Here is a 17,711-nt window from a genome sequence, read left to right on the forward strand (position 1 = left end):
CCACCGAGACTCCCTCCTTGGCATCTCCCGGGATCCCAGGCAGCTAATCCCCGCCCACGAAGATGTCCCAGGAGGCCTGGAGAGGGCGGGCCTCACATCAGGTTTTTGTCCTTCACACTTGTAGGAAGTTCAGGCTTGGCCAACCTGGAGTAAAACCCCAGGGAAAGGGCAAGGGAGGGATTCGGTGTAATCGGCGGTGAAGATTTGCTTTTGTCAGGGGGCAAGAACCTAGGCAGAAGGGTAGATGAACTTAATCTGTTCAAACTTGGGTCCCGGCCGGGCTTCCCAGTGGCAGGCCCGGTTCTCAAGGCTCACAACCACCTCCTGCCCCCTTCCTTCTCCCGGCTCAGGCTGGCGCTGTGGCTCCCGGGCTGCTTCCCTCCCATTTTCGCAGATAGGGAAGTAGAAGCACTGAAATGCCGGGTGACATCAGCAGCTCGTGGTAGGACAGAGCGAGGCCTCTGCTGCCAGCTTCCTGGAGGCCCTCCCTGGACAGCTCAGCAATGGCCCAAAGCCAAGCGGAGCTCTGGACTCAGATCTCAGCTTTGCCGCTCGCTGGCCTCGGGAGCTCGGGCCAAACACTTGACCCCCAGCTGCAGCTGGCTTCCCTGTAAGCGGGAGCGCACGGCCCCTTCCTGGGGTCACTGTGAACACAACCTCAATAAGGCTCATGAGGGGCCTGGCGCCAGGCCTGGCTGCAAGGGAAGCCCTTGGTCAACTGATACCAGCCCTTTCCATGGTGGTAACTCTGCCCCCGACCCAAGCTGCGTCCCCCACATTGCATAGTGTCAATTCCAGGCCTGGTTTTCAGACCCAGGGTGTTATCAAACTAGAAGGGGATCTGGACATGTCCTTGCAAGAGCTTCCCAGGCCCAGCTGCAGCTCTGGTCACCAACACAGTGAGTTGTATTTCCGTCCCTTGCCTTGCCTCAGTAGTGAGGCCAGCTGCCACAGATGCCGATCAAATGTCAACTGTCTCTGGAGGCCCGGTACGAGCTCCTTCCATTGTTGAAAGAATGCTAAGCACCTTGATTCGTGTCCTGATCTCTCAAATCTGCAAGAGCTTCGGGACACAAATCTTTACTCCTCACCTCCTTTAATAAGAGGAGGGCGCCTCTGGAAAGACCTCCACGTCCTCAGGGCTTTTGAGGGTCTGAAAACAAAGCACGGTCCTCTGCTCACCCCAGATGACAACTCTGCCAGCTGTTCTTGCCTGACCAGAAGATCCTTGGCCTTCTACGGCCCCGGCCTGGTCCTCTGACCTCCACCACCTCCACCCACCTGCTTAGAAACCTCAACTAGCTCCCTGACTCAGTTTCCCCTAAGCTGATCTTCCCCCTAAACGTGCACATCTCCTGATTTGGCCTCTGCTCCTGCCTGAGGCCTGATCCCTGGTCCCAGACCTCCAGCCATGAGCTCTGCACATCAGACGCTGCCCCCCCCCTGCACACACACACACACACACACACACACACATGCTGACCACTCCCACCTCTCACCAGATCTTCCTGACCTTCACCCCTAGTCACTAATCCAGGACCCAAGGCCTCTGCAAAGTGCCCCCTAATCCTTATCAGGAACTTCTGGAAAATTCAGGGCATCTTGAGTGCATTCACAGACCAGGCCAATTCATCACCAGGTGGCACCTGGGGGTTAACTGTGTGGTGTGGGCACTGGTGACACTTGCCCCATCCCTATTTCTTTTCTTTTTTTTTTTTAACGTTTATTTATTTTTGGGACAGAGAGAGACAGAGCATGAACAGGGGAGGGTCAGAGAGAGGGAGACACAGAATCCGAAACAGGCTCCAGGCTCCGAACTGTCAGCACAGAGCCCGACGCGGGGCTCGAACTCACGGACCGCGAGATCGTGACCTGAGCCAAAGTCGGCCGCCCAACCGACTGAGCCACCCAGGCGCCCCATCCCCATCCCTATTCTTAAGGACATTGCCCTACCTAGAGTTACAATCATGCTCCTGTCCATGTACCCAATTCCAGGGAGAGAATGTCTCTGTTCTTGCCGTGTCTCACTCTGGAAAAGCCCCCAAAGCCGGGCTGCTTGCGCTCCCACTGACACAAACCATTTTTAATAAGAATTCTTCCCGCTGTAATTTTCCACACTCCCTTCCATTTCCGCCTCTAGTTTCTACATGGCTCAAGTGTGACAGGAATCCTTGTATTAACCCTACCCCCGGATGCCTCTAGGTCCTAGCACTTGGGACATGACCCTCTCCCTGGAGATGAATCATAACTCACAGACCCCTCCACTGCCCTGCAAACAGATTTCTAGAAGGCCTTCCTGCACAGACAGGTCTTCAGCGGAAGCTGGGACCCTGCTACATACCTGTCAGCTCAGCCTGGCTCCAAGCCTGTGCCCTCTCCTCACCAAACTCCGCCACCTGCCCGAGACTCACTCCTCTCCGTCCGTGCCCCCCCTATAAGAGATCCTGTCCTTGATCCTTCCGCATCTGAGACATTTCATAATCGTCCCCTGTCTCAACACAACCCATGCGGAAGCCCGCCTGACAGATCCCACTTTACCCTCCTCTGGCCATGTTTTTGTCTCTCCCATGTCTTGTTTCCTGGATAGCATCCCTTCCGGCGCAGGGTGAAAAGCGAGCGCAGAGCACTGGATGTAAGGCTGGCAGACCTCTCTTTCTTTCCACGAATTCAATGGGAGGCCTGCCGAGGGGCGTCTTTCGTGTCCATCCATTCCCCACACCTTCCCGTCTCGGGGGAAAATGCTGCTGCCGCCAAGCCCACGCGTGGTATGTTTACTCCCCAAGATGACGGACGTAAAGGTATTTCGGAAAGGAAAAGTACTGCTCTCTTCTTAACCATGGTAATGGCATTTCCCTGTCGCCCCTGACCAGAAACGACCCAGTGAATGTCATGATTACACATGTCCGGTGCAAAACTCCATGGTGAGTGGCACCTCAAGAAACACAGAGATGTCCAAGATAAAGTCCCTGTTGGGGGCGCCTGGGTGGCTCAGCCCGTTAAGCATCTGACTTCGGCTCAGGTCTCGATCTCATGGTTCATGAGTTCAAGCCTCACGTCGGGCTCTACACTGACAGCGAGGAGCCTTCTTTGGATCCTCTGTCCCCCTCTCTCTCTGTTCCTCCCTGGCTTGCTCTCTCTCTCATAACATAAGTAAACAAACAAATAAATAAAAATAAACATTAAAAGAAAAAAGTCCCCATCCTTAAAGTGTCTCTTAGTATGTTCTAGGACACAGACTCTTACGAAAACTACGAAGTGGCCACAGAAAAATGCAGCCTCCCTCAATGTTGCAATTTCGGGGGCTCTGCTGACCCTCTGTAGACCATCCTTGGACCTCCCACGGGTACATGCCCACAGGATTAGGAATCCATCCTCCGGGCAGCTTACAATCATCCATGGAAGAACACCAGATGGGAATTTCGAAGGAATGTGGGCATGAGGCCAGCCTTGTGAGAAGCAGAGCACTGTGGGGTGGTAGTGGAGGACGGCACGACTGTCCATGGACAGGACTAGGAGGAGCCGGAACGGGCTGGCCGAGCTAGACTCAGCACTGGGGCGGGAGGCCACAGTTCGAATGCAGTGCTGCTGAGCATTTGGGGTCCACCCTGAGCTGAGAGGAAAGCAGGAGATAACAGGCCCAGAAGACTCTGCAGGGCTAGAGAATTCCAGGTTGTAGCTGCAAAAAAAGACATCTCTGGGGGCACCTGGGTGGCTCAGTCAGTTAAGTTTCTGACTCTTGATTTCGGCTCAGGTCATGATCTCACGGTCCGGTCCGTGAGTTAGAGCCCCGAGGCAGGCTCCGTGTTAACAGCATGAAGCCCTGCTTGGGATTCTCTCTCTCCCTCCTCGCCCCCTCTCTCTGCCCCTGCCCCCTCTTAAAAAAAAAAAAAAAGAAAAGAAAATCTCTATCTAGATGTCCTAGTGGAGAAGCTTGGAAAGCTTATTAGAGTGCAACTAGCTTTCTCCCAAGTTCTCAAACTTCAGTGTGCATCAGAATCAGAGGGGCAGGAAGCCTATGAAAAGTGGAGGAATAAACCCTTCCCCTTCGGTCCGAGGGCCCGGAGGTCTGCATTTTACAGCACCCAAGTGGTGCAGCTAATCCACAGACCAACCGTATTCCCTTGGAGAGGGCGGAAAAGCTCCCACATCCACAAGGATTCATCTGTCACGGCTCTCTTTCCCTCAGGGTGCAAATCAGCAACCCCAACATGGCCCACACATGATTTGCCACCCCTTCCCATGGGAAAGCCCCTTGCCTCCTGGCCGGTGGGACTTGGGGCTTTGATGAAAAAGTGGGGGCAGGACCACCTGGCTGGCCCTGCTCTCGGGGACTGGGGGCGCTAGGAGTGACATTGCCGCCAGCACCCCAGAAAGGCCAGCTCAGCAGGGTGGGGGGAGGGGCTGCCTCCTCCCCTCCAACCCCTTCCCCTCCAGCTGCCACACACCAGCCCTTCCCCTCTGGTCTTACCCTCACCTCAGCCTGCGCTTTGGGAGCACACAGTCTGTGTCCTCACTGGGGCCTCTGGAGCTGGGACCGGTAGGGCTGAGCCTAGGACGGGGATTGGAGGAGCAGGGGGGTGACAATGAGGAAGGGGAGCTGCTCAGAGCAAAGCGGCCCTGCCTGGCTGTGCCTGGGGAAGCCCGCCAGGCAGACAGAGGATCTGAGGCCCATGCTGCTGTGAACTGCGCAGGGTGGAAGGGGGAAGGGTCACAGAAAGGGGCTCAGACACCGCCAGACCAGGGATCACCTCGATTTAAAGCCTGAAGACATGGAAGGCAGCAGGTCCTGTCACTTTTGGAGATGAGGCTTGGTGGCAAGGAAACTGGGGATTTGCCACTCTCCCTCGCCGCCCCCCCCCGCCACCCTCCCTCCTCCCCCTCTACACCCCCTCCCCAGACACTTGCTTGGGAGAGAGAGGGAAGAATCACAGGGTTCTATCAAAGCCTTTAGAACTCATCTGGTCCAGTGCCTTCATTTTACAGGTAAAGAAATTGAGGCCCAGAGAGGAGAAAGACTGTGTGTCCAAGGTCACACGGCTTACTGGAGACAGAGCTTGAACCCAGAACCCCTAACTTCCCTCAAAATGGCCTTTCCTCAACCCTGAGACAATAGGTCCCACGAGGGGGGATATTCAAATATTTTAATGACCCCAGCAGCACAGCCTCAGCACTCAGAATGGGCACTGTCCTTGGCAGTGGGTCAGGGTCCTGGAGGCCCCAGAGATGTCCCTGTAGTTGTGGGATCTGGGAGATGTCCCAGAGTTCCCAGGGAGAGTGACTGGGACAGTGGTGGGGGGTTTGGTGGGGAGGCTTGGGCAGCTATGTACCAACTGGAATGTAAGTATTTCAGTCTCAGCAATGCTGTACCCATTAAATGCCAGCCAGGGAGCCAAGGGTAAGAGAACCCCTCTCCCCCTTTAGAACAGGTCTCTTGGGAGGGGACTTCCTTCCCTCAGTGAACTGAGCCCCTGGCTTGCCAGGAACAATCGGTACCCCATTTGCATGGGGTGGGGGAGGGAATGAGAGAAAATCAAATGATGGGGACCAAACTTTAGCTTCTGGACACCTGGCCCAGGTCACCCAACAATGGACGATGCAAACCCCAGTTTTCTTTTCCCTGTGGCCAGCAGCTTTGTGTGCTAAACCTGGAAACGGCTGATAAAGTAGGTGTTTTCAGCTCTTGGCAGCCGCAACATCACCATTTGGCTGCTGAGGGGGTACGGAGCGAGACCGTTGAGGGCTCCTCTGCGTCCTCGGCACCACAGGGTACCCAGAGCCTGGGGTGACCCAGCTCAGCGTCGGGAGCCCCTTCAAACTCTGTGATTCAGCAGGGTACAGACACCTCGGGAGGGGTGAGTCTACAGTCCTACAGAAAATGAGGGCACAGACGGAGTGGACAGAGAACTCTCACCCCTAGAGAGCGAGCTGAGGGAAGAGGAAGGGCACAGGCTTTGGCATCAGACCAACAGCGCGTAAATCCTGACTCAGCCCCTCGCTGGTTCCTGCGAACTTGACTCATTGAGTTGTCTGTAATGGGAGCAATCATACTGACCTCACAGGTCACAGTGAGGAGAAAACGCTGTGCATAGTCCTCAAGTGACATGGTGGGTTCACACATGGCATTTGTCAATCGTGCTTCATGACTTTTATATTCTACGCAACATCCGTCGTTTGTACGTATGGAGCTGACGTGGAGTCTAACAAGGTTCTTTTTTTTTTTTAATTTTTTTTTAATGTTTTTATTTAGTTTTTAGACAGAGACAGAGCATGAGCAGGGGAGGGGCAGAGAGAGAGGGAGACACAGAATCCAAAGCAGGCTCCAGGCTCTGAGCCGTCAGCACAGAGCCCGACGCGTGGCTCAAACTCACAAACAGAGAGATCGTGACCTGAGCCAAAGTCGGACGCTTAACCGACTGAGCCACCCAGGCGCCCCGTGAGGTGCGTGTTATTGAGGGATGTATTACTGCAGCTCCCCCACGGACTTGTCACTCTCTCCTTCCCCGGTGACCAGAAAGGATCCCCTGCACCTTGCAGAAAAGAATCACAGGAGACATCTTAGCTTCTCACCTTGTAAGAAGGTCCCTTTGCTTTCGTAGCAACATGGGGACACCAGGGGGGTTGTCCCCCTGCTCTTTATCCAAACATAAGTGGGGCCTCCAGCGTCTGCCCTGCTGAGGGTTCAGTGCAGCCAGGAAGAGGTGAGAAGGGCCAGGCATAGCGCCCAGATGTTCGTTGTATCGTCTTACTGCCCACACCCAACCCAGATGTTCACTGTCTCACTGCAGCTGCTTTCTTTCCCTCTGACCTGAAGACCTTCTCTCTCCGGTGGGGGGGGGGGGGGGGGTTTGCTGGGAAAAGGGCAAAGGAAGGGGTCTTGCCTGATCACATCCCCCAATCATTTTATTTTTAACCTTTTAAAAAATGCATAAGCCCCAAGTTTATCCATCATCTTGCAGCTGGCTGGCTGAGGAGTGTCCTGGGGTAAAATCACCCTAAAGCTGGCGCTTGCCCGGCACCTTATAGCCCCACGAGAGGGCTGAGTGTAAAACCTCCTGTGGAAGCCAGGCAGAGAGGTCGGTACCCGCCAGTGTCCCCTGAGCCCAGAGTCAAAGTGTGCACTGCGGCGGGGTTGCTGGGGGCTGCCCGCTTCCTCTCCCAAGGAGATGGAGAAGGTGGCCATCACTCTCAGCTCTGCCCCTGCTCAGCTTTCTGTAGCCTGCGCTGGCCCAGCTCCTTTCAGACCAACACCTAGATCCCACTCTGGGTTCTTCTTCCTCCCCACTCATTGGAGGCCTGCACACCCTGGTGCAGAATGGGGGCTCAGCGTCAGACAGACTTGGCCTTACCTGCCTCTCCCAGCCACCACCTGTGTGACCTCGGCAGGTTGCTTAAAAGTTGAGCCACAGTTTGCTTGTCTGTAAAATGGAAGCAGCACTCACCCTCCCAGTGTTGTGAGACAGACAAGATAGTGCACATAAGGTGTTGAGCCCAGTGCCTGGCTCAGAGTCAGACAAGGGTAGTTATTTTTATTCTTATTATCATTGCCCCATCACGGCAGGAAAACAGGTTAATAACCTACCCCCTAACAGAGTCATTAAAGGAGGCCTGCTGGGCAGCTGTCCAGATACTAAACCAGGAGGAGGCTCACATTCTGGGCGCTAAAACATCACGGGTCCTAACAAGACTGAGCAGGCTGCCTTCTCCAAGCACCTCTCCAGGAAGGAGAGACCTCAGGAGACCACAGGACCCACGGGGACAAGCTGCCTAGGGCCAGGGAGAGACTTTCACCAAGGAATATGCTCCATCCCGAGCCACCTTCCAAAGAGGATAGTCTGGTCACCGGCAGGGCATTCACTGAGGAAGAGGGGTCGACAACCTGGGGGCAGGACCAAAGCGCCAAGGAGAGTCCAGGAGAAACTGAAGCCTCTGCCAGCCTCCTTCTCCTACCCCTGCGCCCCAGGCGGGACTCAGCCTCTCCTCCGAACAAATGTTGAACAAGTACTTAAATAACACAATGTGTAGGCATCCTGAAGAATGAACATGCCAGGACACCACTCATCCCAGCTTGGCCTGCCTGATTCTCCAGGAGCTTCTCCCAGCAGGAGCATCAGACACCAGGATGTGGGTGAAGCCCGGAAGGGGCGGGGGCGTGGGGGCGGTTGGGAAGGAGCGCTCTCAAAGCCCCACTCTTTGGCCATCTTCTCTGAAGCTTTCGCCACCTCGCTCGCTGAGGCTCTCTCTCTCTGGAGCAGGGCTGCTCGAAGCGTGGTCTGGCACGGCGTGCACGCTGCTTGCTCAGATCCAGGATGAGAGAAGTCCGAGAACTGTCCCCAAGCATTTAGATATTTTAGAAAAGCAATTCGACAGAACGGTTTTATGTCAGTTGAATCTAATAAAAAAAATTGGGGGGGGGGGGAGGGCGCCTGCTGGCTCAGTCGGTAGAGCATGTGACTCTCACTCTCAGGGTTGTGAGTTCAAGCCCCACGTTGGGCATGGAGCCTACTTCAAAAAAAATTGGCTTGTATTTTATGTCCCTTGTTCATTTCATTTTCTTCCAGCAATTCTTTTGTGTTATGTTTTACAAAAGAAACGGCTCGTCATTGATTACACATTAGGAAAACAATTGGCCCGTGACCACAGAAAGTTGGAGAAGCTCTGCTCCAGATGTTTTTTCCTTCTTCGTCTTAGAAACCCTCACGTCAACGCAGTACATTAAAATGTGCCACTTAGGGAGCGGGTGCCCAAATGGGGCAAAACGCCCCAGTCCCAGGACCCAGCAACATACCTGACCCCGGTCACCTCCCCTCCCCACCTTATCTGCCCAGCTCAGAATTTCCCCCTGGCCAAGCGCTCCCTGGGGTCCGTTCACAGCCCTCTGTCCTCCCCTGGAGCCCACAGGACTTGCTGTCTCCACCGCTCATTTGGCGATTTCGCTAATTAAAAAAAGTTTTTGAGTACAAAGCTTTATGCTATGGAATGAAACATGGGCCCCCTCCAGCTGGCCTCCGTGTGTTGCCTCTTGTGGCTACTTTTCAGCCTCTGTTGCCCACGCATGGCTGCCTGTGTGTGGAATCTTGCACTCCCAGCTCCCGGGCTCCAGGGGTGCCAAGCCTACCTCCCACCCTTAGCCCTTGGCCTTGCTGGGCACCTGGCGCTGCAGGAGGCAGGTGCACAGATATATGGATAGACTCACAGGGGAACTGCCGGGAGGGCTGGCCACGTGGGGAAAGGGAGGAGCCGAGAAACTCCTTTCTCTTTCTTCCGTGTTTATTTGCAAGCACCAGGGCATTTTCCTTTTTGCTTTGAAGCATGCTGATTTTTTTTTTTTTAAGTTATACATGCAGAGGGTAAAAAATTCAAAACCTGTGGAGAGGAGACAATAGAAAGGTTATGGGCAGCCCCCGAGCCCCAGGGCCCCATTCCAGAGACCACTGCTCGCACCCCGCCTTTTCCAGGGTGTCCCGTGCATCTGCGGGCACTTTAGTGTAGACCTACCGCGTTGTTTTCGCACCCATGAGAAGGCACCGCACAGCCCTCCTGCACTTAACAATTGGCCCATGACCACAGAGAGCTGGAGAAGCTCTGCCCCAGATGTTTTTCCATCTCGGTCTTAGAAACCCTCACGTCAGCTTAGCACGTTAAAATGTGCCACTTAGGGAGTTGTTCTGTTTTAACAACAGATCCTGCAGCCAGCTACCCATTCTGGTGTGCTTTCCTCAGTCTTTTCTCACAGACCTAGAGCTAGAAGGTTCCTCAGAAGCCTGCTCTTCCAGGGATGCCCACGTGGGGCCTCGGGAGCAGAGCAGATGTGTTGGAGTCACCTGACCCAGGTCTGGGCCCGCACCCCTGACCAGGGGTGAGTGGAGGGTACTTGGGAATCGGGGTGTCTTTAAGACTTCTCAGCCTGGGAATTTCGGGGGAACCTCATGCCCTCACACCAGATTTAGGACTGGCAGATTGCCTACAAGTGAGGAAAGCGAGGCTCAGAGAAGGCAAAGGACTGCCCAGGTTACACAAGAAGTTGGTGGCAGGGAGACTCCCAGCCTGGGGTGTTGTATTCGCCCCTGCGTCAGCCCTGAGGGGGTGAGCCCTGGGTGAGTTCCCAAGGACTGCCTATCCCATGACTGCAAACCGTGTGGCTCAAGACAACAGGAATTTATTCTTTCGCAGCTCAAGAAGCCAAAAGTCCAAAACCAAGATGCTGGCAGGGCCATACTCCTTCTGAAGGCCCCAGGAGGGCATCTTTCCTTGCCTCTTCCAGCTTCTGGTGGTTCCTAGCATTCCTTGCCTTGTAGGCACATCGCTCCAATCTCCACCTTTGCTGTCACATGGTTCTTTCCTGTGTGTCTCTGTGTGTCTTCCCTTCGTATAAGGACACTCACCATTGGATTTAGGGCCCATCCCAAATCTGGGACAGATTATACCTTATATAAATTATACCTTAACTTAAAACATCTACAAAGACCCTATTTCATATACTGGGGTTCCAGGTGGACAAGAATGTGATGGGGACATGATTCAGTCCACTACAAAGCCTTCTTTTGTAAGCAGTTCCTTGGGCAAACTAGAGGCCTGTTTTGAGCTCCCAACTCAGCCTCATGCTTCTGGCAGCCTAAATCTTGGGTGCCAGTGGGCCCAGAGAGGCACCTTCAGGCCGGGAGCTGTGCACCCAAGTTGCTGGGCATAGTGACCCAGATCCCTGCGCCAGGCTGGACCCCCCACCCCCAAGCACTGTGGGTGTGAGATGCTCACACCTGACCCCTTCTTCTGAGAATTGCCCCCGGCCTACTGGAGCTGCACAGCCTGAAATGCTGGTTGTTTCCTGACTGAGGCAATGACTGACCAATACTGGGACACAAAAGGCCAGTCTCCTTGCCTCACGATGTGACCGATTTCGTGGCGCTGCTCCTACTCCAGAGCTCCCCAAAAAAACAGCTGATGCCATACCTCAGCCGAACACACCAAGATGCCAAGATCTTCCCTGCCCCCTCCTGCTCCCCTCACTCCCCTGGCAGTCACCTGAGAGCCCTCCCTCAAAAACTCACGTGTGCAAGAATCCCCACCTCACTGCTTCTAGGCCACCTGACCTAACCTGACAGTGGGGCAATGAGGCTGTGTGCGACCGGGAGGGGAACAGAGAGGGTGGCTCTCCTTCCGGAGTCAGCAAGCCACGCAGCCTTCCTCACCCAGCTCTCCTTCTGCATTTACCAGGTAGGCACACCCTGGGTACCAGGCGCCAACTGGGAAGAGAGGGTAGAATGGGCACAGCAGAGGAAGAAGGGGTAAAATAAATGGGTTTCACCATGGAGCTTGTCATAAGGAAGTCAGATGCACAGACATGCGCTGACTTGAGAGCAATTACGGGATAGTGCGTGAGCATGCCCAAACCAACCAGTATCTCTTGGTTATCTCAGGGACAAGTCACAAAGGGTTTCTGAGCAGGAATCCATTGCTACGTACCCTCGCCACCCTCCCCCTTTGGCTTTATGTTGTTAGTTCAAATCCCAGGAGGTGAAGGATCAGTGGTGCCAAGGGTCGGTAGGGCTCACGATCGACCAGCGCCCAAGCTACTCTTGTTAGTTAATTTGTTGGGACGCTAGTTAGTTAGCTGGTTAGTTGGAGAAAGAGGGAAATGTGGGTCAGTCCAGGCAGAGAGAACAACATGGACAGGGGCCCAAAGACATATGCATGGCCCGGTTAGGGCAGTGCCATGAGTTCCGCGTGAGGGAGCGTGAGAAGTGTCGCTGGAACAAAGCCCTGGAGTGAGGCCGAGAGACCAGGTGGGATAGAGGGGGCCTTGAGTGCAAAGCAAAGGAGTTAGGATTCCTCCTTGAGAGTTGTGAGTAGGCACGGGCAGGATTTTAGAAGGAAAACTACTTGATCGTGGGCTAAGCGGATGCAGGGGATTAAGAAGTACAGGACAGCACAGCACAGGGAATATAGTCAATAATATTGTCAGATACTTTTTGTGATGAGCATTTTGTAATGTACATGTGTTGCATCACTACACATTGTACACCTGAAACTAACTTAATATCATATGTCACCTCCTCACCTATACTTCAAGTTGAAAAAATGTTAAGTACTTGTTCAGATTTTCATTTTAGATAGATTACTTTGGCCGTGGTTTGGAGGGTAATTCCATTGTTAGAATTAAGTCCGTAAGTCCAGCCTATACTCAAGGGGAGAGGAGTCAGCCTCCGCCTTTCGGAAGGAAGAGCATCAAAGATTCGTGGACGTGTTTTGAAGAGACCATAGGGTGTGTTTAGGAGACTATAGGAGTACTCCAGGAGAGAGATGGCCTGAGCCAAGGCAGGGGCAGTGGAAACAGAGAGGAGAAGTGTCTTGAGAGTTATTCTTATGGGGTGGCTCACAGTTGCAGGGAACTGTGATGAGTCAGGAGCCAGTTGGCAGGAGCCACCTCGGCCACAGGACCCTTCACATGCAGAGGTGGCCTGAACTGCCTCCACCTGCAAAAAGGAAGAGGCTGGCAGGCAACCAGCTGTCTCCGGGAGTGTTTGAACGTGGTAGACCTCTGTAGCAGCTCGGGGAACGGAACCAGCACTAACCAGGCTGAAAGCTTCCCAGAGCCCAGCCATAGAACCTTTTGGACTTATCCCTCCAGAGAACAGTTAGGGTGAGAGCCCTGCCCCTCACAAAACACGGAAGCCAGGGGTGGACAATGATGACAGCAGAGCAACACGTGCTAAGTCAGGGTGTCAAGGTCTATAGCTTCACCAACCTGAATGTGACAAGCACTCCCAGGGTCACTCACTCATTCAATAAACGTTTGTATCGGCCCTCGCAACAGTGACACTGGAACAGTCACAACGAACAATGCTTTCAAGGTGCTGAGGAAAACGCTGTGTCCAGCCCACAATTCTATATCCAGCCCAACTGCTATCAGTCAGTGGGAGGTGAGAACACAAAGGTTTCAGACATGCAAGGCATCAAAATATTTACTTCTAAGGCACACTTTTTCAGGAAGAAAGGAAGGATTTGTGCCACCAAAAAGAGAAAGGAATAAAGGATCCCCAGGATGATGGAGGGAAGGAGCATTCTAGGATGATGGCAGAGTTAGCTAATTCAACTTGAAGCAGGACAGGGCTCCCAGAGAGAGGGAAAAAAAAACAAACACAAACAGCTAACCACGCAGACAAAAAAGAAAGAAAGAGGCAAATCTAGTAACTCCAAGTTGCATAAGAGAGGAAATATAATCATGGTGCACTACAGGGCTCAGCTGTGAACTAGTTTTACACGCACATAATAATGTAAACACTAAATAGTGGTTTCAGCAAAAATGTCAGAGAACAGGTGCGTTAGGCTGAGGAGTAGGGTGTGTGGTTAGAGACCTAAATCCTAAGATTCCACTATAGAAAGTCAACTGATAATATCTAAAATATTATAAATATCTAAATATATAAAAATATCTAATACATATTAAATGTTATATACATTATATATAACATCTTTAGGGGAGCCTAGGTAGCTCAGTCTGTTGAGCATCTGACTCTTGGTTTTGGCTCAGGTCATGGTCTCACAATCATGAAATAGAGCTCCACATCGGGCTCTGCACTGAGTGTGGAGCCTGCTTAGGATTCTCTCTCTCTCTCCCTCTCTCTTTCTCTCTCTCTCTACCTCTCTTCCCCACTCACACTCTCTATCTCTAAAATAAAGTATAAAAAAAGACATCAAAAAATAAATAAAATAAAAAATATATAGTACATTTAGAAATCTGGAGGTACATAGCATAACAAATTACTGAAAAAGTGAAACGTAGGGGCACCTGGCTGGCTTGGTCAGCAGAATGTGCAACTGTTGATCTTGGAGTTTTGAGTTCAAATCCCACACTGGGCATAAAAATTACTGGAAAAAAATTTTTTAAGTTAAAAAAATAAAAATTAAAAAAGAATAATAAAGATGGTTGCCTCTGGAGGTTTCATTGTAAGTCCCCTAGTGTATTTGATTTTTAAAAACCTACTACTCTGATTAAAGCAATAAAAATACATGCATACATACATGCATACATACATACATACCAGAATGGCCTGCTGATGAGGGAGTCAAGGCAGCACCTCTTTCCTTTTCCGTGAAGGGGCTGGAGAGGCGGTGGTCTCCAGAACCCCAAGAGTGAGGTTTAAGTGGGCAGCAGGGTTAGAAGTCTTCTTGGCAGAGTCACATCAAATCCACGTGTCGAAAAGCCTAGCGACTTCATTTGGGGAAGTTCTACCAGTGCCTTGCAATGGCAGGTGGAGAACTAAAGGCAGAAAAAGCCGTAGAAGTTCCTGCGAACAGCATCCAGGTCCCAGCTGAGCTGGATATTGAAGTCATAAACTTTTACCTGGTGAGCCAGGCTGCGTTTATGCTTCCTAATGAGTCTTTAACTGGTCCTCCTTTTCTCCCTTAGAGAAAGACTTGGACAGTTTTGACCACGTGCATGGACACCAAGGTCAGGGACTAGCCTTCAGCCAGACTGTGAAAGGGGGGCTGCATGCCTACACTAGAGAGATATCTGTTGCTTTACCCTGACCAGCACGGATGGACCTTCTTCCGGGTGGGATCCCATCCTTCCCTCCCTTCAGTGGAGGTAGGGCAGACATCTCACCGGACTCCGTCGAGGAGCACGTGACTCTGACATAATCAATGGCAGCACTGTGTGTCCTTGACTTCCATGATTGGCCAAGAGAGGGCATGTGACCTCGCTGAGCCAACGACAGCCCTCATCAGCATTGTTGCTGAATGATTGGAGAAAAAAGACTGTTTCACTGCTGGGGTCGCTGTGACGCAAGTGTGACATTGCCACCTGGCCACTGCCAGCGGAGAAACTGCCTGAGAACGAAGCCCACTCAGGGAAAAGCGGCACTGAGAGAGGAAAGGAAAAAAAGTTCCTGATGACAGCATCTGGGCACCCCGATCCAGGCATGTCTGAAAACCACAACCCCTAAGACTTTTTAACTGGGTCAATAATCCTTTGGGGGACTTTATGCCACTTGTAACTGCGGAGATTTTGAGTGCTAGACCCCCTGGGAGATAACATGACAGAAGAGGGAGACCCCCAAGGGAAAATACAAAATCAGAATAACCAGGTTATCTAAGCCAGCCACGATCCCTCAACCACTGTGATTCTCCCTCCAGGGCTACCCCTGTACCGGGAATTGTTTTATCAGGGGAGGCTATTCCCTTACATGTGCATATATACAATCCTGCAGACTCAGTATTAGGAGGGTCATGTGTTGACAGACCCTGTCACATGCTCAGATATGCAGACGTCAGCGATTTGCCTGTTATCTGATCCAAACATTGTTTCCGCATCTGGCCCCACTTAGGGTCATCCAGTTTCTGCTCAGACTCTCCCCTGGGTGCGGACTGCCCCTGACTCACTGTCAACTTTTCCATTGAGCCAAGAACCAAGAGCAGAGCTGGAAGGTTCTTCCTCCATCTGCCCGAGCCAGTTTCTGTTTCCCTAAACCTTCTGCAGTCACTAGCAACAGAGGAAAAGTCCAAGCCCACTTCCAAAGACAGTCCTTCAGGTGTTCAAGGAGAGCTGGCATCTCCCTTTTTACTAGTAGGGATTGAGTTCAGCTGCACGGAAACAGAAACCAGACTAAGGCGGCTTAACCAAATGCAGAGGGAGAGAGCTCTTTGCATTACAGTAGGGCTGGGTGGGTGGCCCAGAGCTGGGACGACAGCTCCATGACCACCTCAGTGTCCCCATTCCTTTCTACCTATCTGCTCCACCGTCCATAATAGGTACCTTTTATCCTTGGGGTTGTCTCATGGTTGCAACGTGGCTCCTGCACCTCCAGACTCCTGTCTACACCCCAAGCAGGAAGAAAAAGAAAAGCAACGAGGAAACAAAACCTTCCCAGAAAGACCCAGCAGTCTTCTGTTCGTGTCCCACAGGCCAGAATTGTGTCACATGGGCTCCACAAGTTGCACCGGAGCGGAGGATGTCTTCTGTTTATTTGCTTCCATCTGGACATCGCTGCCTCAAATAAAAATAAAATGATGCCAAGCGCTATTGGTAAAGAAAAAAGGGAGAATGGTCACAGGGCAGGCAACCAGCAGTTGCTTCAAAAGCTTTCTCTAGACCAAATTCTTGTATGGAGAGGCTCGGGTCTCGACTTGGGAGGGGTCTTCAGACAGGCCCCCAACTCCAAGTCCAGCCCCACTACTTCCTTAGTGGGGTCACTTTAGGAGATGTTCTTAAGCTCTTTGAGCTCCTCTTTGCTCATTTGTTTAAAGAGGATAAGTGTGCTTTTCTCAAGGGTTTCTGGAGTGATTAAAGCACCTCCATGCAAAGTACCTTAACATTTAGACACTCACCAAATGTTAATTACTCTCTTACTTCCTGCGATTGCTCATCACATGACATGTTTCTAGTCCTTTCCCCCTGAACACGCTTCTAAGATCTGCTCTAATGTCTCTTTTAATGTTTTCAGTTTTTAAAGTAATCTCTACACCCAACATGGCCCTCGAACTTATGACCTAGAGATTAAGAGTCTCACGCTCTACCGACTGAGCCAGCCAGCTGCTCCCCCTACCCCGAAGCTCCCTTTTATTTTTTATTTCTTAAATGTTTATTTATTTTTGAGAGAGAGAGACAGAGACAGAGACAGAGTGTGAGTAGGGGAAGGGCAGAAAAAGAGGGAGATACAGAATCTGAAACAGGCTCCAGGCTGTCAACAGAGAACCTGACTCAGGGCTTGAACTCAACGAACCGCGAGATCATGACCTGAACCAAAGTCAGATGCTTAACTGACTGAGCCACCCAGGTAACTGGGGCTACCTTTTAAAAGAGACATCAGATAAATAAACATTAAAAAAAAATTTTTTTTTTTTCAACGTTTTTTTAATTTATTTTTGGGACAGAGAGAGACATAGCATGAACGGGGGAGGGTCAGAGAGAGAGGGAGACACAGAATCGGAAGCAGGCTCCAGGCTCTGAGCCATCAGCCCAGAGCCCGACGCGGGGCTCGAACTCACGGACCGCGAGATCGTGACCTGGCTGAAGTCGGACGCTTAACCGACTGCGCCACCCAGGCGCCCCCCCAAAAAAAAAAATTTTTTTTTAAAAGAAGGGGGCGCCTGGGTGGCTTAGTCGGTTGAGCATCCAACTTTGGCTCAGGTCATGATCTCACAGTCTGTGAGTTCGAGCCCTGCCTCGGGCTCTGTGCTGACAGCTCAGAGCCTGGAGCCTGCTTCAGATTCTGTGTCTCTCTCTCTCTCTCTGCTCCTCCCCTGTCTCTCTGTCTCTCTCTCTGTCAAAAATAAATAAACATTAAAAAAAAATTTTAAAGAGACATTAGAGGGGCACGTAGCTAGTTCAGTAGGTAGAGCATGAGACTCTTGATCTCCAGGTCATGAGTTCAAGCCCTACATTGGGTGTAGAGGTTACTTAAAAAAAATAAGATAAATAGGGGCGCCTGGCTGGCTCAGTTGGGAGAGCTTGCAATTCTTAATCTTGGGGTTGTGAGTTTGAGCCCTACCATGGGTGTAAGAGATTACTTACAAATAATCTTTTTTAAAAAACAAATAATAAGGTAAATAAATTGTAGCCCCAGGATGGAACACAAAGTCCATTGTGTCTTGCTCTGGGCACCGTACTTCTCGTACCGCCTAGCCAACAGCCACTACTGTGGCAGGCATGGGGAGCTCGGCACTCACTTCTTCCCTTGGGCTCTTGGACCATCAAGAAGAAACCAGAAGGA

At 51.8% G+C, this 17,711-nt stretch overlaps 2 long non-coding RNA genes and 1 other non-coding gene across 3 annotated transcripts in view; 1 reads left to right on the top strand and 2 right to left on the bottom strand.

Annotated features, from left to right (window-relative positions):
* The window catches only part of LOC132670126 (uncharacterized), a 277,363-nt gene that overhangs the window by 127,696 nt on the left and 131,956 nt on the right, over positions 1-17,711 (bottom strand). The window lies entirely within an intron of this gene.
* Positions 6,259-16,027, bottom strand: LOC132670128 (uncharacterized). Its single transcript, XR_009606457.3, has 3 exons — positions 14,040-16,027; positions 9,194-9,363; positions 6,259-6,527 (listed from the first exon to the last, which is right to left on the bottom strand). It is a non-coding gene; the product is annotated as an uncharacterized LOC132670128 (long non-coding RNA).
* On the top strand, positions 8,420-8,493 carry TRNAE-CUC (transfer RNA glutamic acid (anticodon CUC)). The gene has a single exon. It is a non-coding gene; the product is annotated as a tRNA-Glu (tRNA).

The sequence above is a fragment of the Panthera onca genome, chromosome B3 (genome assembly GCF_046562875.1).
Source record: "Panthera onca isolate mPanOnc1 chromosome B3, mPanOnc1 haplotype 2, whole genome shotgun sequence".
NCBI lineage: Eukaryota > Metazoa > Chordata > Mammalia > Carnivora > Felidae > Panthera > Panthera onca.